The 23,492-nt window shown below is 38.0% G+C and overlaps 1 protein-coding gene across 1 annotated transcript in view; it reads left to right on the forward strand.

The window, feature by feature from the left end:
* Positions 1–7,647: 7,647 nt before the first annotated feature.
* Positions 7,648–23,492, forward strand: part of RFX3 (regulatory factor X3) — a 122,168-nt gene continuing 106,323 nt past the window's right edge. The window contains exon 1 of the mRNA XM_053466186.1: positions 7,648–7,800. The gene's annotated coding sequence lies outside the window, so the exon portion shown is untranslated. The remainder of the gene's footprint in view (positions 7,801–23,492) is intronic.

Raw genomic sequence — 23,492 nt, forward strand, 5'->3', positions numbered from 1 at the left:
AATGTTTACTGGTTTGTTTTTCTTTAAAATAGTTAAGCTATTTTTATTGTATTTTATTTTTTCACTATTTTATTCTTAGACACTCTGTTTCTCCTTCTTCTCACTGGGATCTCACTGTGTACTAATCACATAGTCATCGGGAAGCAGGGCTCTGCAGCCCTTCATTCCTGGTCTCACTATAATGAGTACACTCCCCAGCCAGCATTAAGCACAGACCTGTTAAGATAATTATGATCATCATTCATTCTTAATGGGTTAACAAAAAATGTATTTGTTTTGCTTTAAAAGGAAATTTGGAGCGATGCAGGACATCACTGCCACCTTCAACAGTCACCTTTCACTTACAGCAGCAGATCCATACTAGATTTTGCATTGCAGGGCCATCAGCAACAGCAGCACTACACCAATGGATAGACATGTTCAACAGCATGCTATAGGGCTGACTTTCCCTTACCAAATTGGAATAAGGAAAATGATGAAAGGAGAACACTAATGTATTTTGTGAAACTGGATTTTTTCAGAGGACCATTGTCCATGGGTAAAAGCAGGCTCGAGTCTGGTTGATTAGCTAACACGGAGAGCAGCCTTTTTAAAGTAGAAACAGAGCACCATTTAATATGAGTGGGATAAAAATGAACCTGTGCACCAGAGTCTAATCTGCCTCGGTGTGTTTTTCAAAGGGGCTAGTATGTAAGAGGTCAGATAGTTGGAGGAAAATACCACCATCCATGGGGAGATGTGTGAGGAGGGGTATTTTGGTAAACAGTAATAAGAAATACAGTAAGAAGAAAATATTGAGAGTTGGTCTGGAATAGAGAGGACAGGGTAATGTTTTAGAGCTGACAGATACAGTTTAATAGTAAAAAGGGATAATTTCGGTGCAGTATGACAGTATGAGGCAAAGGCTGGGATTACTGTAATGTTGTAGAAAGGGGCAAGGTTAAGAAAGCTAACTGGTTGCGTGAGGAACTACAAAGAAAGCGAAAGAAAAGGAGCCAGATAATAATGAAAGATTTATTAGTAAAGGGTGAAGGAAAGGGAGACAGTGGAGCTTGACAGCAGTGACTTATGTTACCCGATACCATTATTGTCTGTAAGAATTGGCTACAGAGGATTGATGGCTTCCTCTGTAAAAGTGAGATCAGCGTGGTTACATTCAAGCTGCCCGCGATTTCTTTCAGGATGAGGTAGAGTGTTTAGGAGGGGCTGGATTAGAGGAGTTTAAATAGAAATCCAGCCCATCCCACACATTTAGGCAGTGCCTTTAATGTATAATTCCAAATATGGCCGCAGGGGGCATTGGAAAAGAAGGTAAACATTAGACTTGCGCATTTGTGCAAATGCGTTTTGTGCTGACATTTCCTTACCATTTCGCCCATTCATCTGAATGACGAACGGACAAATGCAACATTGGACAAAAGAAACGAATGAATGTGTGCAATACGAAAATCTTCCTTCGTTCTGTCGCTTCTGCCACCACTATAGTAAGAGGAGGAGAATCTCGCCATTTTGCCTGCACTAAGAGGAAGGACATTGAGTGAGCTGATCTTCGTTTGTACAATCAGCTCACTACTGTCACATAATACTGAGGGCTTCTTCAATGGCTGTGCTGCATCTTTCAAAGAAAAAAAGCAGACTAGTAATGCAGAGCCTATGTAAGAGCAGAGCAGGCAGGGGATCCGTTCATTTCACTTTGATTGCTTTATGTGACACTCTTGTGCTGCCTCTGAGCATTTTACAGAGTGAGATTCTTCAGTGTGACACTTGGTGAGCCATTTATCGCAGTGTCTAAGACTTTCTATGGTTTTCATTTAATTAAGATCATTAATTAATTTAATTAATCAATTTAAGACAATTTAACCAGTCCACTACTATCCTTAACCCTCTTCCCTATTCAACTACTTCTACATGTTTATTTCTTGTTTCCATGGCAACCAGACGAACAAATGGGATTTCTGGAAATGTCATCCGAATTTTGTTGAACACGAAAACGGAGATAGACGAATTTCTTCGAATAGGAAGAATATTTTTCCCATGAAAACGTGTGAACCCAAGTCTAGTTCACATCTCTATAGACAGCATCCCTTCTAATAGTTCTTAAGTATTTCCACTAATACAGTCCTTTAGTTCATACATGTAGTTAATGCACTTGTGAATTGAGCTTGTTTGGAAGCATGTAACCAAATATGGTTTTGGAGCACTAGTATACATTTCAGCTGGGATCAGCCCATTATTTCTTAAAACAAGGACAATTTCACCCACATAGAACAATGGCAATCAAACCACTTTTTTCTGCAGATACAAATTGTTTTTGACATCATGTACAATGTTACATTAGAATCTGTTTGTTGTAGTAGCTCCAAAGACGTTATATGAATATCCATACCAGCCAGATTAGGTGATACATAAAACACCTGGATTGGACAAGAGTTTGCATAGCGTTTAAACCAAGGAGAAGTCAGTGGAAAATAATATTTATTAGGATATTAATTCTTGCAAAGAGAGACAAAAGACATACAAATGTAGAGCTTAGAATCCATTGATCACCAATTCATCAGATCCACTCTCCAGGGTTTATCTACTTAAAAAGTCTGTCGACTTGACTGACGTGACTCAGTTTATTTGCATTTGTAGTTCAACTTGCAAATACAGCAAGAAATGTTTTCATTGTGAGTTCTTGGGCAAGGGCTTTCGACTTTAAAAATCCAGACTCATTTGAACCATCAGGTCCCCTCAGGTAGTGTTAACTTTAAGCAGTTCTGTTTTTAAACAGTTAAAAGAGTTTGCACTACATACCAAAAGTATCTATCACTAAAGTAGGAACAACAATGACACAGACAACACCAATTTGTACAAAATATTAAAATGTGATAATGGGATTTTCACTAACATTGTTTGGGTTTCAAGCTATTAGTGTAACTCACCAGTGTTTTGGATGATGAATTCTTTGTTATGTGTAGAAACAGGTGGGTGTGATATGTAGTATACATAACAAAAGTACCACCAGTATTTTAATTATGTTCTTGTACATTAATGTTCTATTTGGATTTTCTAAATTGATCAATGTGTGGTTATATTTTTATGATTCTGATAGCATTGTTGCTGAAATTGCCAGGTATATGCACCGTGTCTGCCCTTAGCATATTGGCCCACACCAGGATTTGGTCTTTCATAACCAGTTGTTCTAACGTAACATAATCAGGATTTCATACTGGATATCATACTGTGCTAGATGATCCATACAGTACTGCATATTTTACGTGACTGATCTTGGCGTGTGACTGAAGAACCAGTTGAGCTGCAGCTGCCTTGACTCTGGCCTGCAGTTCTTCAGTTCTTCTTACTCTGTGTTTTCAGTGACTCCTTCATTTTACATACCCCTACTTTTCTTAGAATGCTGATTATGAATCTATGGTCTTGGTCCTGATACCCGCCTATGACCCATATTCTATCTATAAATTATCTGCCAAAATACATAATGGTTTATTGAATCATTTTTTAAACTCACAAGCTTAGTCTTTGCCTCCAAGGACAACAGCCTGTATTTATAAAAAGTTATAGGGCCCTTACAACGTTTTCTATTACAATGCCTTGTATGACACTTACTCTGTAGCTCTGCTGACGTATGTTTTTGTACGTTGACTATTATGTGGTTGTTTGTGGGCTTCCCACCTCAATCATTGACTTGTGTTTGAATCATTGCTATCCTCCCCACCTCTTACTTCACCTGTTTTGATTGATTAGTGAAAGCAGACAGGGGTGAGCACATCTCCACAATCTGCCTAGTTGATTGTGATGATTACTGAAATACTTAGCCCACACTGTATTTATTTTTATCATTAGTACCAATATGTTTCAAGACAGATTCCTTATTTCCAGTCTTTTCCGATAATCTATAAACTAGATGCATAACTAGTCTGACGTGAGCATCTGCAAGACCATAGTTATTATCTCATCTGACCTCCTAATTATAGAATTCACTAGCACCATGCATTCTGGTGCCTCTGTATGCTGTACTTTATCTCTGCTTGAGGGGCTTTTCACTATGTGTTTAAGAGAACATACCTTTCCAGCATTTCCATTCCTTCATTGACAGCTTAAATTTTTTTGCTCAGTCTGACACATCTGCTAAGATGTTGCAACTAAAGCCTTGTATGCTGCTGCATCTAACTGCTAAACTGTGTACCCTCTGAAACTGCATCCTACAGTCATGTTTTTTATGGAATAGTGGATCAAACAGTGTTTGCTTCACTTAAATATGCTACTTATTTCCTAATCTGGATAGCAGGGTATTATGGCCTAAGACAACAGTGCCTAGGCTTGTAAGTCTGGTGGAAGGTAGCCCCTGCCTCCTTCACAAATTGCTAAATGGGCTATTTGGGGACACTGGACATATCCATGTAATCAGCCTATTTACACTACAGAGGTCTATGCCAATAACAGCCTTGGGAGTATCTTTTACCCTACATGTCCCTCTGAAGTGCAGCACTCTGATTTGATGTCATGGTGCAACAGTAGCCCAAGAAAGACATTCTCTTCCACACAAATCCTGAGGCTCTGCCCTGTGACAAGCCTAGGGCAGCAATCTCATACATCGCTTTTCCTAATTGATGTGTTAAAATGCCACATGAGCCATTGCATAGCAGTTTCCCAGAATTGTTCATGTGCCCCTGGCAGGAATGGATTTGAGATTAAAATTGGCCCTGCCACTTTAAGACCGTGGCCTATAAATCATGTGCATGGGGCCATTTGTTGGATATACACAGTCACCTGTACGCATGCACGCACATCAATCAAGCAGGTGGCTGCACACTAAACCACCTGATGGCTGCAGTTACTGTGAAAAAGCTAACTGGAATGAATAACGGGCTAAAGAGGCTACCATGCCAGATGGCAGCTGAGGGACTAAGCAGCTCTGCAGTGTACTCACTATAAAGGACACTAGGAGACCTTGGCATATGATAAACATGACATGACTGCACCTTTAAAGACTGTTCAGTTCCTAGCATACCTGTAAAAAGATTTCTCTAAGACAATCAAAATAGAACAAAAAGTAGTTCTCTTTAATGTAGGCATCTATTAAAAAAGCCTCCAACAACAGCAGAGTTTTGGTACAAATAATCAAACTAAAGCTAACTGAAATTTTCAATTATACTGTGCGAGTACGAAACTATTAAATATTACCGTTCAGCTCTGCTAGATGAATTCTTTGTCACGTGCTAATATAGACGGCCGTGACATGTACTGTGTAACACAAAAGCTTTGCAGGAAAACCTGTTCTATCCTAGTTTTAATTAATGTTCTGTTTGTATTTTTCACATGGATAACATTTTTTTTGTTATTTTGGTGCTCACATCATCATCATCATCATCATATTCTATCTATAAACTAACTGACAAAATATATACTTAATTTATTTAACCATCGGTCAAACCACAAGGCCAGTCTTTTCTGTTGAAGCAAGAATTATAATAATCTGATCCACTTCTTCTCCCAGGAACGCAACATGTTGTATAGTTATAAAATTCTATACCCAAAATAAGGAACAAGGAACCAAAACTAGGAAAAAGTCAAGTGACCCCCACCCCCAATCACAAAAGCTGCCATTTTCACAGGATTGATCTCTGTTACGAAAGGAAAATTAACTCCTGCTAAAGAGGAATTAATAAACTTAAACCAACAATAGGACTAGGAAAGAATGTAGTAGATCACATATTCACCAAACGAGTTCTGGTTTTATTTAGTTTTAAAGAGACTATTAGTGTCATGTTAGTCCAGTAGTGTAAATTGGAAAAAAATGAGTACTGCAATATAAAAAAATACCTTTTTATTGGACTAACATTCCATTTTAAGGACGAGTTTTCAAGAGTATCAACCTCCCTTTATCAACTCAAAACAAAACTAACCATAAAACATCTAAGTAAGACATGGGGAGTAGTATATGGGGTAAGGAGAAATATTAGATCACTATTAAGGGGTTCTTTTGAGGTCATTTGCATACTCATTTTTTTTCCAATTTACACTACTAGACTAACACGGCTACTCCACGTTACATACACGGGAAAATACCGCATATGGCTGAATAAAAAGCAGATCATCAAAATGTTCACAAAGGAAACCCAGCTTAATAGCGCCAGCTACATTCTCACATGCTGCGCTATCGTTCTCCTTAACCCCTATCTGCCGGCTATGTCTTACTTACATATTTTGTGGTTAGTATTGCTTTTGACTTGATAAAGGTAGGTTGATATTCTTGAATGCTCGCCATTAAAATGGAATGTTAGTCCAATAATAATGTAATATTTTTCTTATAGTGCAGTACTTTTTTTAAAGCGTACATATATATATATATATATATATATATATACATACACACGCAGCGTTGATAGTTTCCCTTGAAGAAACGTTCCCAGGTGTCACCACAGGGTATAATAAGCATGTATTGCTCATTAATAGTGATCATACACGTCTGGTCGCCTGGGGCAGTTTTTCCCTAATTATCTTTCCTGTTTTCTCATGCAGCCTTTTGGGCCTCTGGAAGCCTAAAACTAGTTGTGCCCAGTGACCAATTTATTTATTTTCACTTGGGAGTTGCAATTCGCCTCGTTATTTTTTTTTCTCTCTCCTCGCCTGTTGAAACCTATGACTTTTGGTCCTATTTTTTTATCTAGAAAAAAATGCAAAGTATATTCAGTGCTACGAGAGCCTTTAATTAAATATATTCTGGCTGTACCATTAACGTGACTTTGCTACGAAATGTCAGATAGCAGTAATGGACACGTTTTCTGTATGTTATTTGACAAAAATAAGCTTCGAGTTTCAACCTACATGTAAGTTTTATTTCAGCCTGTCAGGTTTATTGTATTACAATTATGGAGGGAGTTGCGGGAGACTCATTTTTTTTCTCTTGCATTGCTTTAGTAATATTGTTACTAATATTTGCATTTACTAGCAAAGAATATTTATATATATATATATATATATATATGTTTAAAAAATAATATAGTCCAACCCTATTTCGCGGAGCTATTAAATGTTATTATTTTATTAATTTAATTTATGTACACTCTATACTACATATATATATATATATATATATATATATGTAGATCTCTATATATATATATATGAGAGTGCTTTATATATATATATATATATATATATATATAAATCGCACATATATACATTCAGCAGATGTTCCACCACATAGCCAGGTCCAACCCGACCAGATTATGTCCTTGCACAATTGCAGAATACGGGCAGATAATGAAGCATCGAGCTATGTGACATATTGTTCCGAAAAAACAAAGCCACATCCCCAGGAACGCAGCTATGCTGGCGAGGGTCAGCCTTCCAACACCGAAACGCGAACTGACATTTAACTCACTAGGAAAAAGCACCTTGCAATAAAAGGGAAATCGGTATTTGTACGCGCAAAATAAAGTTTATTGAAGAAGAAAAAAAAAGAGGCCTGAACGTTCAGCCCCTTTCCCCGCCTTCTTCATGTCTGGCTGTCAGGTTGTGTGTGTGGATGTCAGTGGTGGCCCCGCCTCTTCCTCCTCTCAGGTTAGGTTGCCTCCCTCTTTTGTGAGTTATAGCAACTGTTGCCTTGTGAATCCAGCGCCATAGCCACCGTAGTCCTGGCGACTGTTACCCATCAACAACTACTCCTCTCCTCCTCATCCTCCACCACCACCATCACCACCACCACAACAACCACCACCACCTTCTCTCCACCCTCATCTTCATCATCCCCATCACCCACAACAACAACCAACAACACAATAGTCCACAGCCAAGGTGAATATTCTTCTTCTTATTACTGTATATCTGTCGACATGTATAGATTATATATGTTATATGTGTATCTGTGTGTGGTGTGTTCTTTGCTCCGCTCCTTCACCCGTTCGGTCCGTATCACGCTGCTGGAATGCCTTCCTCGATATCTGTGTCTGTGGGAATCAGCGATATGCACAGGGCTGGTTATTGCATGTAGTCTAATGCATATTATTTAACAGGCAGGTGCAAAAAGAAAAAAAACATGTGCATGGCTAGTAGTGTCCGTGGGGTATATTTCAGCCCTCTGCTGCCCATCTCATTCATTCCCTGTGTGTTTTTTGTCTTCTTTCTCTGTGTCTGCCTGCCGTACCCCTGGTAGTGTGTGTTTTCATCACTGTGGTCTGATGTCTGGGGTGGGGGATGAAATAAAAGAGAAAGGGGGGGGGGTTGGGATGCAGGAGAGACTTGGGCATTTATTGGGTTAATCCCCCTCTTTGCTAAGTGCTCTTTGGTATTTGTAGATCTGGTTGTGCATGGAAAGGGAATTGATGGGGAGGAAATGGGGATTGGTTGTGGGTTCTGCAATCTGCATCTGTGTCTGGCATCCTCTTTATAAATGCATTTCCCTTGAATATTATTAATGGGAGTAAATGAGAAAAGGGATGGGTCTGTGTGGGGCATTATGCAATGTGATGGTGATGATGATGGTTTCTTTATCATCGGGATCCTAATCATAGAGGTTTTCATTAATGTTTAAAGGAGGCTAGTTTTTTTTTTCTTTGTTGAAACCCCTGCTGTATGAGGAGGGCCTGCAGTCCATTGCTACCCGGGAGTTTACTGCATCTTTCTTTGCACATCACACAGCGTTTGAACCCATAGGACGTTATTTAGTGACTCCATGCAGACCAAAGGAAATTTTGATGCGAGTTATGGTCCCGGATTCTTTACTTGTGGAACTAACAAGGAACTGCTTTTTGCATGCGGGCTTATGCCTCCCCGCTTTGAGAGTGGAGCTGCTGTCCATTGAGTACTGCCTACTTGAGTTGTTGTTCTGGTGTGTTACAAACCCCCCGATGCCTCCACGAGATTAGCATCCCATTCAGGCTGGGGGCCTCCACACTTGGCAGGTTGTGAGTACCTACAAAGAGCTCTCACACTTGCCAATCAGAGATCAGTTTTGCTTGCTGCTGGAATAGCGTCTTCCCAAAGCTGTTTTGTCCCAAGGCTCACAGCGGTGGTTGTTTTTTTTTTGTTGTTGTTTTCCTTTTTTGTTTTCTTTACCGAGTGCTGAAGTTAAAGACAGATTGATCATAAAGAATGTATGAATCTTCTGAACTTAGAAACGTCTGCGTCCTTTAGATTTAAGCTCAGCTCTAGTGAGTCCAGCAGATGTGTTGATTTTTTTCTCTCTCTCCATATTTACTCTTTATACTAAATCGCTCTAGCATTTTTAATTCATTCGATTTAATAAAATGTCCAATTCTTGACATCCACGTGTTCAGTGTCGTGTGTATGTGTAACACGTTTACATTACTGGAAGCCTCTGGGCGTCCGTCTATCATCTATCTTTCATATAGATAGTTTTCCCATTACATTTCTCAACACACGCGGTTTGTTGATCAACAGAATGTGATTTTTTTTTGCTTGGGATGGAAAATAAAAATATATGGTGATAATCGGTTCTTTTTTTTCACGCAAAGTATTAATTACATTACTTTCTCAAAAACCTGTAACCAATATTTATTTGACAATATGCCAAAAAATCTATATTGTATTTTATGTATCTTAATAGTATGTGTGGTTATTTTGTATATATTTTTTAAAGTGTTTATCTGTATGTTCGTATGGCAGATACTTTATACTGTAGTTTCTTGGTTAGTATGCCAGTATGTTACTCTCTTTGTTGGGGGGCTGTAATTATTTATTCACCGCAAAACACTTGACGCAAGTTCTAAAATCCTTATTTTTTTTTTTTATTATTACTGTTGGTTTTTCAATATTTTGCAATGCTGACAGCAGCTATTGATTTCCACGATGATGCAGGCAGCTTCTCCAGAAACTAGCTGTAGTAATTGCTGGAGGGGCTGTCAAGTGTAGGAGCAGCTGGATCCCTATGAGCCTCTAAGTACAGAATCCAGATGACTTATATGTTTGTTTTCTAGTATTTTTTTTTAATTATTTTTTATTTTAAGTACGTTCACACGCAGATTACTCCCTTCTTCATTAAAATCCACTTCGTCCTTTGCCTTTTTTTTTTCTTTTCTAACCAGTTACAGCATATTTCCTGGAACATGCACAAAGGTCTTCCAAGAGCAATTAGAAGCAAAGGGTAAACAATTTGGGAGCTAGAGCTATCGTTTGAGAGAAAGATGGCTTAAATATACAAAAAAAAAAAAAAACCCACAGTATTTTTATTTTCTTATGTTCTGTCTAAAAAAAACACTTTGATACGTCAACGTCTTTACTGTTTTCTTTTTCAATACGTATTTGCACTTTACCAGAATAGGGTTAATGAGAAGTTGTCATCCAGCCTTTTCAATTATAAGGAAAGGGTATACAATTTGGGAGCTAGGGCTATTCTTGGAGTGAAGGGGGGGAGGTAGAAGACGGTGATGTCTCGAGGTCTGTTTACAAGGTAGGATGTGAATAGACCATTTTAATTGTCTTCTCGGGCAGCTGCAGTGCCTGTAAACCGAGGTGTCAAGTCTTGTGCTCGGGAGTACTATGATTACAGGACGCGACTTTGAATTTCCATTAGTTTGGGACAAGTCTTTGTCTTGTGCAATGATTATTATTATTGATAATATGTAATTTATATAGTGTCATCATATTCTGCAGTACTGTGATTCTTTATCTTTGTATAATGTAGTTAAAGGGACAGTTTGGCCACCATATGCAACACCTGTTTCAGAATCCCTACCATGTATTTGCGGTTCTTCACCACCCCAAAACTCTTCACAGTACAAAGTACTTTAATAGTACTTTTACATGCATTCAGTGCTGGTTGAGCTATATACACCATATATACACCATATACAAGTTCAGGTTTGGGTAATACTTAAAGTTATTTAGCGAGTAAGATTTTTCCATACATTAGTTGCTGCATTGGTCTTGGATCACTAATTTTTTGATGAACTATGCACTAATAAATTCTATTCAGGTGCTTCATAAACTAAGTGGAAGACATTTTTTTTATATTTTATATGACATTATTATTTTTTATTGTTTTATATAGCGCCATCAAATTCCATAGCGCTGTACAATGGGTAGGCAGGACACGTCACGTTCAACAGAACAATTTGACTTACAGAAACAAGGGGTCAGGAGGGCCCTGCTCAAAGGAGCTTACGATCTAGACATGAGTTTAACACCAAAGCTTGGTTTTCGGAAATACGGTATATTCTGGTAAGGTTATTTTATTGGGAACACGGTATGTAGTATGTACCTCTTCTATGACTAAATCCTATAAATATTCTTCATGTTTCTCAATGTGGGCTTGCGGAAAAACACTCATTGGCACATAACTCGGTGCTTGCCATCCAGCACTGTCTAATATCGTATTTACCGAAAGGGACTCCTTTATGGAGGTAAATAGCTGGTGGCTCTAGAAACCCCAGGGGCCATATATTGAATCATAAGTTACCTGCTTTTACCGTCCCACCTTGCAGTATAGTATAGTGTCTATACAGGGGTTATCTTGTTGGTGGTATAATGTCAATATGGTGATACATATTGTCTGACAGTGATACACATCTTATTAAAAATAAATAAAATAATAATTGTGAACTGTATTTTTGATTGCTCCAGAAAAAACGGCTGTGCGGAGAAGTGGTCAGCAGAACATGATGCATTAAACTCATGTTGGAAATTCTGTATGAGATTTATAAAATGTAAAACAGCAGAATTAGTTATAGAGATACTTTATCTGTGGGTTAGCCAATATATCCTACTTACTAAACTCTGCCAGATAGTGTCCAGCAATCTTGAATTAACTGTCACTCGAGATAATGGTTATTAAAGTGCAATAAGCCGTAACTTAAGGCAATCAAGCCTATAGCATGTGCTCTCTATGAAGAAATCCCAGGCCAAGGAGACACGGGGAAATCAACAAAAGCACAAACCTACCACAATGTTAAAAAACAACAACAAAAAAAACGGAGAGACAAAACTTTCATTTCCGGTCTCATGCGTTGTATTTTCAGAAGTATCCAAGTTTCCTTTGGTCGAAGCAGATTTGATTATAGGCAGGTGTGTATTCTTTTCCATATTTACTAAAATGTAATCCATTACATCAGAGAGCCAGCAATGCAAATTAAGTTTCCCCTATGAAAAGTCAGCCTTACGCCACTTTGTGTTACGCATATTGAAAACACGATCTGGCAGTTGAACAGTAACTTAATACAGAAGACTAAAACAGAGGCTGTGTAGTAGCCTGCACCTTCTATCACTGAAAGATGCTCCTCTACCTACTAGGCTGAATTTAATTCTTGTAGCTAAATGCAGCCTTAGAAGCACCATTACTGGTGTCACTGGGTGGTCTACCCAAAGCAACCATAGGGACCATGCTTATTGTTAAGGAAGCCTGTCGAACTGTACATGCCTTATATGTCCTTCATATGTATATGTCCCAACCTGAAAACCTGTTTCTAGGCTATTTTACATAGTGGTCTGGCATTGCTGCCGTCAAAATTGTTTAGGGGAAATGGATATAACTTGCGAAGTGTTAGAGCTAAATACATATAGCTCTAGCTCCCATATATAACATTATTGGCATGCTTTTGATCTTTGAGACTGTGGCTTTTCAATGGAATCCGTTGTGCTTCTAGCAGTAAGTGGTAATGGCATGTGGTTCTGTATAAAGAACAATTCTGGCGCAAAGTGGTGAGTGTGGAGCAGTCAGCTGAAACATTGCATTGGTTGTTATGGTGATTGCTCCCGTTTACCACTTGGGGTTTATAGAGACGTTTTTAAGCACACAGTCATAAACTAAAAGGCTACACAATTTCGTCAAATAGTGTTGTAGGAATTGTAGGAACGGCTGTTTGTTATGGTAATGTAAAATGCTATTATATCCTTCCAGGTTGCTTTAGATAATGTTATGCTGAATAGGTAGCATTAGAATTATTTTAATGTTACATCTGGAAGTTGTCCTGTCCTGATTGTTGTATACGTGCAATTTAAATATGCGATAATAATATAACGCCAATATAATGGTTATTTATTCTTCCCTCCTTCTTGTGCTTTATGCGTTTTGTGAGAACCATTGTATCGGCTTTACTTTTTTGGAGTATATAAGTCAATCATACTTAATCATGCATGCCACACATTATTCAAGCTTATAGGGACGAAAAAGTGATAAATGCCCTTAAGATGCCATTTACAGCAAACATTGACATATCCAGAAGTCCAGAAAATCTATTAGGTCACATATATCACACAAACATTATAGTTATTAAAAAAATAAATGGATACATTATTTGGATTGGCATTTCCTTAAAATATGCTATGTTCATGTCACTAAATGGGGGTTTATTCACTAAAAGGAGAGTAGGCAGTAGTCCAGTGGTTTCATCTCGCTGACCTCACTATACATTGTAAAGGGCCAACCCCAGTGAGCGTCTGCTCCAACAATAGCTCCTAAGGTCCAGTATAAAGGATATGTAAATCAGTGAGATTTCTGGAAAGTCATCTCCCTAATTACTATGCATTATGTAGTGCCAGTAAGCCCTTCTTGGAGAGAAACTGGCCAGGGATGGCCCTTTATATTCCACAGTGATTTCAGGAAGTCAGAACCCAAGCTCTCCTGCTTTAATAACCCTAATATTCTGGTTCCTATGTTGGTGGCCCAATTGGTCTTCCAAAGCAACGCAAGATATTTAAAACAACATTTTGTCAGTCTTAAGATATCTGGACATGGTTTAGATATATAATTTTTTTCTTTAGTTTCTTTCTTCCACAAGGCATAGGCTCAGTTTCATGCTTTAGGTCCATGTATGGTCCCAGGCACACAGCATGCAGATCAGACAGCAACATTGATTGTCTTTGTCTTTTTCATCCATTTTTACTAACAAGGATTTCTTAATACATGCGGTTAATACACTTACAACAGGATTTCCAAAATATGGCATTGGTCCAAGGCTTAGGGGCAGGAAATGTAAAAATCTAGAACAAGCAGATATTGCATACTACTCCATGTATACCATACTGTACTATGAAGAACCTGTCCTGTCACACAGTGTGTGAACAGAAAAGCCCTTGTTGCTTTTGTTCTGTTTTTTTATTTTACTTTTGCCCCCACAATCACAAATAAAAATGGAGGAGGTGTCTATTAAAAATGTTGATTCTTCCTCCTGGAGTCCCTTGGCCACCCTTCTCCAACCAGCAATGGTCAATTCGCCAGTAGCCTTGGGAATTTCTTGGAACTACCCTGTCCTTTCAGGGTCAGGAAAGGCGCCTGAGTGAGTTATTCAAGCCAGCAGACATTTTCAAAGCATTGTCTATGTACGTTACAGCTTTCAGATACCCACAGAGAACTGTGATGGATATAATTCCATTCTTTCTTATATTACAAGGTATGAACTCCGTTCCTCGCAGAGACAGCCATCTGTTCTCACAGTTTGCGTAAACAATAAAGATAACTAGTTAAACTGTTAGTACAATCAGTTCATTTTTTTTTCTTTGTTTCCGTGAAAAAAAAATGTGCTAACTATGAATGGCAAAATGAGCCAGTGTATATGACTTCTGAAACGAGGGCATTTATTATGAAATGCAGAGCTTACTCGGAATCTTTCTTGTGTTGTGTCTCCTTCCCCGTTTGAAATTTGCATTGCTTTGTTTTCTTATACAGAGAAAATTTTTTATAATAAATTTACAAAAGAGTGTATGAATAAAGTGCGACAATGTACCGCTTTATACGATCACTTTCATTAGTCAGACTCGTGCATATTGGCTGTGGATTTATTTTATGCAACTTAAGTTGTTGCGCAGAACAGCAGCAGGCTGAAGTTTTAATAGTTTTCTTAGTGTGAAGTAATCGCTTATAGGCTTGAGCTGGTGTCCTACAAAATCATTATTCCAGATTGCTTAATTTTTATGGCATTTTATGCTTAAAAAAGATGAATAAATGCAAAGATTTGGTCCCATCCTCTTGGTAATTAACTTTCACACATCTTGGTCTAATTAGGGCTTTCCCACCAAACAATTTATTTTGCAGAACAGGGAGTGTTGAGATGCGTTTTCTGTGTGCTGGGGCTAAGATTGACAGATGATAAAAGGTAGATATTGCCACTAACGCTGAATACAAAATAAACTTCAAGTGCTATACAAAAATGTTTGTTTATTGGATTTGTTTCTTAATTGGAGAATCACATTATTGGTAGATCAGGTCAAAATATAATAAGTATGATTTGGGAATGATGACATTATACTAGGTGTGCTATGTTGGCAATACAATAACACTCCAAGTCAACTTGTCACAGTTGTGTATGAACTTTTTGAAGAGCTGGGTTGCAATTTCCATATTAATTGAAGTACCGTACATTAGATTTGAATTTCAAGCACATTTTGGACATTGTTTATTTCTGTAGAAACTTAACCCCTTAATGACAAAGCCCGTACATGTACGGGCTCAAAATGCATTGTTTTCAATGGGTTTAGGGACCGCCCATTGTCCTTAAGGGGTTAATACATAAAGATACACATCAACTGCATTCATCATCTTCAGTTATATAACTTGTAGCGATCTAGATGAAGGCAAATCTAAAAAGAAATCTAAAGTTCGTGTCCGGGATCAATAAAGTTCCCACGTATAGACTTATTCACAAACATCATCTCTTCAATGCATTCATACCATCTATGGGCTGTACTTTCTATACCTTCACTGCGCTGGAAGCATGGCTTTTCTGACTGTGATAACTACAGGGTGCAGTTGCTAAGAAAATTTGTGACTTGTACATACCGAGCTCGTTTAGCCATTCTAACATTGAAAGTAGCCATATAGTAGAAAAATGGGGGGAAAAATAGAAAGGAATAATAGCACTTTTGTACTACTCATGTTTAAGAGAAAAAACAGCTTTGTGCGTTAATTTGCAGGATTTGGCTTATTTTTAAATAGGAGTCTATGTGCTTCAGTGTGGTATAAGGATCTTTGATTGGATAACCAGGGAAATATAAAATGTGAGCTTTCAGGACACTAAGGTCTCATTTCCATGTCTGAAGAAGGGTATTTAGCATCTGGCAAACTTGCATTGTCTAGCCTCTCAGTTACTCATTAAAGGTTAACTAAAAAGATTAAAGGTTAAATAAATGCCATCATTTTCCTCATTTATTTATGTATTATAAAGTACCTTATCCTCCTGTACAAGCTTACAGGGGGCTACCTTTTAATTATTATGTATTATACATTAATTATTTTTATGCTAAAATGTATTTTATCACCAAATGATTGCTTTATTATCCCCGTCCCTCTGTTCCATGTGGAGTGTTTAAACTTCCCGCATGAGCAAAGCAGAAGGGTTTAGATAACGACGGTATTGAAATTTTTGATTTGTATGTGAAATCAAATTATTGATTTTTTTTTTTTAAATATTTTGAATGACTGTTCATTCAAGTTTGAGAAATACCATATCTTCATTGGACAATTAAGCAATGAACATCAGTCACTGTGGACTACTTATCCCAGTTACTATCGTCTGTATATATATTTTTTCCCTGTATTATTATTATTATTATTATTTTTATAAAAAAAAAATTCTATTAATACTTATCAGTGAGCTCTTTCTGCAGCATTGCTATACCATCTGCCAACTAGCTTCTGAGCACTCCTTGTTCTTCGTTTGATGCCACTACCTACCCCCTAAGGGAAACATCATGCCTGGTGCTTAAGCGCCTCCCTAATCCATGTGTGCATCTATGTATATATGGAAATAATTTAAGCATGTGAAAGAAGTGCTATATCCAAAGCAAAATAATGGCATATGGTACAGTATTATATAAACAAAATTTCTCTGGTGGTTGGACGTCCGCTCTCATCATTCTCGGCCAGTAGATCGGGGACGTTTAATTGTTTTCGAGAGCAGTGATTTTTGACCTATTACGGTGCTCACAGGTGCATCTGAGCCTCAAATGAGCGGGTAGACCACGTTCTTACTCAATAGTTCGTGTTACGGACAGATGGCGGCTTTAAACAGGTGTCACTTTCATTTCTAATGCATTGTGCTGGGACTTCCAGAGGAGCACAAAGGGGTTGTCCAAAGCAGGTGGCATGCTCTGCTTTTGTCATTATCAAGATGTCCCCACACAGCTAATTATTTTCCCAGGGAGAGGGAACACATTTACAAAGGGAAAAAAAAAAGAAGTGCTATGTTCTTATCTTGCCATTGTTATTCATATTAAGTTTGCTTTTCGATTGATTAGCACCTATCCTTTTCCCAGAAAGCACACGAAGCCTGCATAAGAACAAAATAATAATAATAATAATAATAAAAAATAATATATCACGCAGATGTACGTATACATAAAAAATGAATCAGTACACTACTACTACTTATTGTGAGTATTTATATGTAGACGGAGACATATGTATGGGTATATATAATTTTATTATGTAATTTTGATTTAAATTCTGTTTTTATTTTGTTCTAAACATACCTGAAACTTCATGTTTTGGATGGTTGTGGTTTTTAGTAGCTAGGGCAGCAATCCTAAGTATGAAGTTACTTATATTAATAAAAGCTTAACCTTTTGAAAAAATTGGGGGTTTTTTTCAGCGTGATACATGGAGCTGATGCTTCTTGCTTAGGATGCTGCTATGGGAGGATGGGGATTGGGACTGAGCAAACGTGCCCTCAGTGCCTGTGGTTGTGTGAGCTGTGTGTGTTCCTTGGTTAGGTGAAAGATGGGCACCGGTGAAGCTAACACTGTTTGTTTCACTGATGCCTAGGAGGGGAAAAGGCAGACATGGCTGCTCCTTTATGATTACTGGCCTCTGGGGCATGCATGTGTGTGTCTGAATATTGTAATCCTTGAACTTAATATCTCAATAATATAGGACAATAATAGTGGGGGGAGGATTTCAGTTTCCTAAGAACTAGTTATGCAACTGAGCAGGGCAGCTTTCCTGTGAAGTCCTTGTCCAAAGTTTACAGATCGCAATGTTCAGGTGCTTCAGACATAGTACTGTCTTTTAAGGGATGTATAAATTCTTTTTTCCTGACGGTCTCAGATCTCCGTGTTCCCTTACATTATAGCCTTTTACCCGTAGAAACCCAGCCATCATAGGTACTTAATGCGTTTTAAAGCTGTGTGGTCCCAAATCTTTCTGCTGTTCCTTTTGCATGAGGGGATTCTTTAGAATGTGCCAGTTGCATCTGGCCCTCGGCTGTTTTCCATGCATGTGGTCGGCCATGATATACTTACCACCAGTCAGCTCCAGAGCTAGCCCACCAAAAGCTGGGGGCTGTTGAGGCTCAACGTGCACATGTGCAGCAATCGCTTCTGTTGATTTCAATGACTGCTTTCCTGCCACTGATTGGTTGCCTCAAGCAGCCAATTGATGGTAAGAAATGTCATAGCATAGCACATGGGTGGAAGAGCCGCTGCAGCAACATGAATTTTTCAAGAGTATTAAGGTGATAACAGAGCTCTTTAATATGCATTATTTTATCACGAGTGTGTCAGAAACATTAAACAGCCCCATTTAAAGACCCAATAACATCTTGTTAGTGTATCAAAGTGATCAAGGGTTGGTGGAAGGGCAGTGTCGTTTATCAATGCGGCCCTCTTACTCTTGGTTCAGGTACTACTGTCAGAGCTATCATATGGCCGCATGAATTCACTTTCAGGAGTAGTTTCAGGGTGACAAATCTTGACATTAATAAATGCGTCTTGAAATGTGATTAAGAACATTAATGTTTAGGTTTAAGATTAAAAAGTCCATTCGGTAACAGTGATATTGAAAGTAGGTTTGTTTTTATTTCTTACTTACACTTACTGTGAAACCTTGGGTAATATCCGCTCATGTAAAATACAAAATAATTTTAAAACTATGTTCTCCTGGAAACTTTATTTGAAGATCATATCATTTTGTACACATGTATAATGCATACTTTCCAAGATTCTTAAAATAAGGAACATTTGTATTATATATGAGACTTTACAATACTCCAGGTTATTTCACTTGGCTTTGTTCGTTCTCAGTTGCTTGATTTTTTTTTTAAATGTCTAGAGAAGTACATATTCTAACCATCATATATACTTTATTGCTTATGATCAGTGACACTCATATTTAAATGACTGCCTCCACGCCTTGGCTTGGAGGTTCTGTGTTTCGCCAAAGCTCGTCAAAGAGCTCCATGGGTCTAATGAAATCTCCTGTGCGCATGTGCATAAAGTGATCCCTTTGATCTCAGTGGGAGCATTTTCCTACCAGTGATTGACTGTGTCAAGCGGCCAAAACTGGCGAGAAAATCTTTCAGGTAAAGAATGCATATTAAAGCACTTTAAATTACCTTAATACGCATTTGTCGATGGTGGTAGGGCTGCATGGCACCCTGGAGCTACCTTTAAAGGTTTGCATGGTACAATGACCTTTGGCTACAGAAATGAATGTTTTATGCTCATATATGTCCTACTGTGTCTGCCTGTACATACTGTGTAATGTGAGTGTATCTTGTTTTTGTTATGCTGTAAAACCAAGACGTATTCCCTTATTGTAATCCGCACAATTGCACGAAGAATCTTCCTCCTTATGGAGATTTGATGCTGTCCTCATTTAGCAGGCACTTTGCCCTCACGGTTAAAATATGTCACCCAAGGGCCCCTGACATGTCCTGTCATTGCACCCGCTATTACCGTATAACCAATCTCACTCCACCGTGCATCCAATTTCACTCTGTATGAAGCTGTCTAGCAATAAAACCCTGTTAGCCAGGAAGAGCTCTTTGCATAGCAAATAACTATTCAAAACCACTTTCTAGCACACGTACTAGAAACTAGAGCTACAACTTTAAACGCACTGTTTAATCGTATTTATTAAGGATGGATTAGATATATTGGCAGCTCTTCATGCTGTGGCAGTGTTAGACTATTACTCCCAGCATCCTATGGTAGGTTTATATTGCATATCCCTGCATAGGGCCACAAAATGCTGCGTTTTCTCACTCGTACCATGTTGTTAGTGATCGGTGATTTATTAATATTGCTGTGAAATCAGTAGAAAGAAATGCCAAAGAAAATGTCTGCTATTTCATCATGAATTCTTATTTTGTTGAGGGTGATATTGTTTTTGCCACCGCGTGCCTCATCCATTTTACACGCTGTGCAAAGCTTTACAAACAACCGAGATTTCAGCATAAATTAATCATTAACTATTAACACCAGGTGTAGCTCCTTCGCACGTAGAGTAAACAACAGCACACATCTAATGTTAACACAACAGGCTCTATTCTGGTGTGTGATCTGAGGCGGCATTCGGTGGCCAGCAGATGACACAGTTTGCTGTTTAATTGCTAACGACATTGAGAAATTTTGCAAGCAAGTATCGTGCTTTGCAGTGTAGTGTCAGAACTTGAAAATGTAGCTATTCAAAGTGGCAACAACATTGCACGATGAGGCTTCCACTATTATACCGCCAACGTATAATTAATAAAGAACACCGCTTAACCGAAACCCCTCATTTTGTTTGGGTATTTTTGTGGGTACAACAAATAGACGTCTGGGGAGCGATTGCCTTGTAGAGATTTTGAAAACCTAAATTGGTTTGGTGTTCACTTTTCTATTCGCTAGAATGGAATTTTCTAGAATATTGATCAAAGGATGTACAACTTAAGATCCTTAAAGATCAAGCAGATTACTAATAGAGCTGCACGGTTGCTTTAATGTGAATGAATGTAGTTTGTTGCTGTTGAAGGTTTTGACGAATAATACTGTGCAGGTGCACTAAGAGAAGTGCTATTGGGCTGGGAGTTTGAGTGCTTCAGGCAGTACTCCCCCCCCCCTGCACTCATTAAGTGGCTTCCTCTGTATAGCCAATATACGTGTGCTTTCTATGGAGAAGAAAAGAGCCCAGACCCCTCATGTGGGCTTAGTGCACTTTATTGTGAAAGCCACAGAGACATCATTGTTGGTGGCAAATGAGAGGCAGATTGCCCAAATAAATTAACCCCTAACAATGACCTGCGCAGCTAAAGAGAAACCGTAACATGTTGTTTTCATTACTTTTAGGTTGTGTTGTGTGCGTCTTGCGAGTTTGTTCTCTTTGTTTTGTATTATTTGTCTGATTATATTTATTGTTTACATCTGTGGACTTACTTTGCCATTGAGATGAACAGAGAAGTGCTTGGATAACCCATACCCAGAATACCTTTAAAAACACCTGAAGTCAGCTGGAAGCAATAATTTATAGCGTGGTACTCATCGGGAGAAAGTGGGATTAACATCCCACCACAAAGAGGTAGTTGACAAAAGAGTTTGCTGTTTTGTCTCACTGACTTCACTATATATATGAAGTGTTGGCCCAATTGAGTTTCTGCTGTAGGAATAGCTTGGATGGCCCTGAATAAATGTTTAAATCCATGGGATTGCTTGAACGCTACATCACTCGTTTTAACTATTCGTTACGCAGGCCAAGCTCATCTCTACTTGCGGAGACATTTGCCAGGGATGCAAATGCACAGTGATGTTGGGAAGTTCTACTCTCCTGCCAACTCCTGATTTAGTGGATAAACCCCATAGCCTTCACACCAGTGGCCTTTTTTGGTTATTTTGTGACCTTACGTTTGCTGTTTTGGGGACCTATTCAAGAACTAACTACTTCATGTTGTACTTTATCGCATTGATAACACTTGATATGCTATATTTAAAATAAGTGATGTCACTGTTACTGAAGGAGCCCAAACAGTGCCTATGGGTACGTGCATGGTAGAGCGTGAATGTGTAGGGAGAAGTGTACAGTTAGTTTCAATACCGTTTGCTTTTCTTACCTAATAAAATAAATAAAAGGATAGGACCAGTTTGGCCTGGTTAGTGTTTATTTAATCATTTTTTATCATTGCATTTTAGGCTGATACATGTGCTTCTTTTCTTCTGGCTAACCTGGCTCTTTAAGAGTGAACAGCCAAAGTAGAAATTTGCTGGCTATTTCAGAAAGCCTGGTGTGATATGTCAGTGGACACCCATGCTGCTTTTTATTGAGGTTGTGCAAAGAGCATGAATGAGTCTTGGTGCCCTTTCATTGTGTGCTTTCTAGATCCACTTTAACCCTCTGCTACGCCTTTTGCATGTTATGAACAGTGTCCGTGGGCGCAGAGAAGACATGTCTTTTGAAGTTGGAGTGCAGCATTTGCACAGAGATCTCGCTTCTCCCTGCTAATTTGTCACATGGATAAACAAAATCTGTGACTCAAGAAAAAAAGTCACTAGCTTTACAGTGGACGGTTTCCTTTAAATTTAATTTACTTGATGCAAACCTTCTCATTTGTGAATGACAGGACCACTTTAATTAGTCTAAGAAGTATGACAAGTAAGAGACTAAGTGACAAATTGCCATAAAAGTACAGCTTAATCGAACTTTGTAGTAATTGATTGTGGCTTTGCATTGGCAAACAAGATGCTTTTATCCATTAAAAACCATATATAATATATATATATATATATATATATATATATATATATATATATAAAGCGATCTAATCTCCATAGCAAACAATTCAAAGGTCTCAGTTGATTGGCTCATTCAGTTGGTTACGGTGATTGAAATACCATATTTTAAGCTTTGCACAATATTGTATATATATATTATTATATAAACCTTTTTGAATGTCAACATATATTGCTATACAGTTTGATGGCGTTTATGCGTGAAACAGACAGTAGCAAAGTCGTAATTCTTCTTTTTCATATTAATTGCTCACCATGTGTCTCTGTACTTGTTTACCTTAAAGAATGGTAACAACATAGTAAAACTAAAGAACATGACCTGCTTTCTCTGACAAATAAACTGTACAAAGTAGGTAGGTAAGTGAAAGGAATTATAATGATAACAAAGCTTTAAAGTGTGTATTGATATCGATTAAAGAATAAGGAGTTCTATTAATGTAGAATGTTCCTTTTAAAGAAAAAGTTGACTTATCAGATTGAAATGGAGATTGATCTTTGCCCACTTTGTTTGCCATGATTCCACAGAACACCTTTTTGTAGGACCTCACTAAATTATAATAACACTTTATATGTAAGACAGGTAAGTCACAACAAACTAAATTGTTCATAAGAGACTTGGATTTGAGATAAATGAAAACCTTGACTTTATTAACTTATTAATACATTGTTTACTTGAGCTTTTTAATGATGGAGACAGCTCAAGTCTAATTATATTACAAGTTCTCCAGGCTCATCTATGGAAAACGTATGTTCCTTGATGTTATATTACCAACAGCATAAGTGTAGTAGCCCTGATTATTCTAGGGAAAGAATTAAGAATGAATTACTTCTAGTTATTTCATAGTGTAACGTATGTTTGTATAGTCTCGTTTTTTTCTGCATTTTCTGTCAGGCTGTAGACAGAGAAGATAAATAACAGAGTAGCATTGAGCTTGTTAGCAATGCTTACCTGTGGCAAATGATCTTATCCATATACTGTATGTGTCCTATAAATCCATTTTATTCCAAGGGCATATGGATGGGCTTGTTCCTTGCCCCTATTGCCACTGCACATATGT

The sequence above is a fragment of the Spea bombifrons genome, chromosome 1 (genome assembly GCF_027358695.1).
Source record: "Spea bombifrons isolate aSpeBom1 chromosome 1, aSpeBom1.2.pri, whole genome shotgun sequence".
In the NCBI taxonomy this organism is placed as follows: domain Eukaryota; kingdom Metazoa; phylum Chordata; class Amphibia; order Anura; family Pelobatidae; genus Spea; species Spea bombifrons.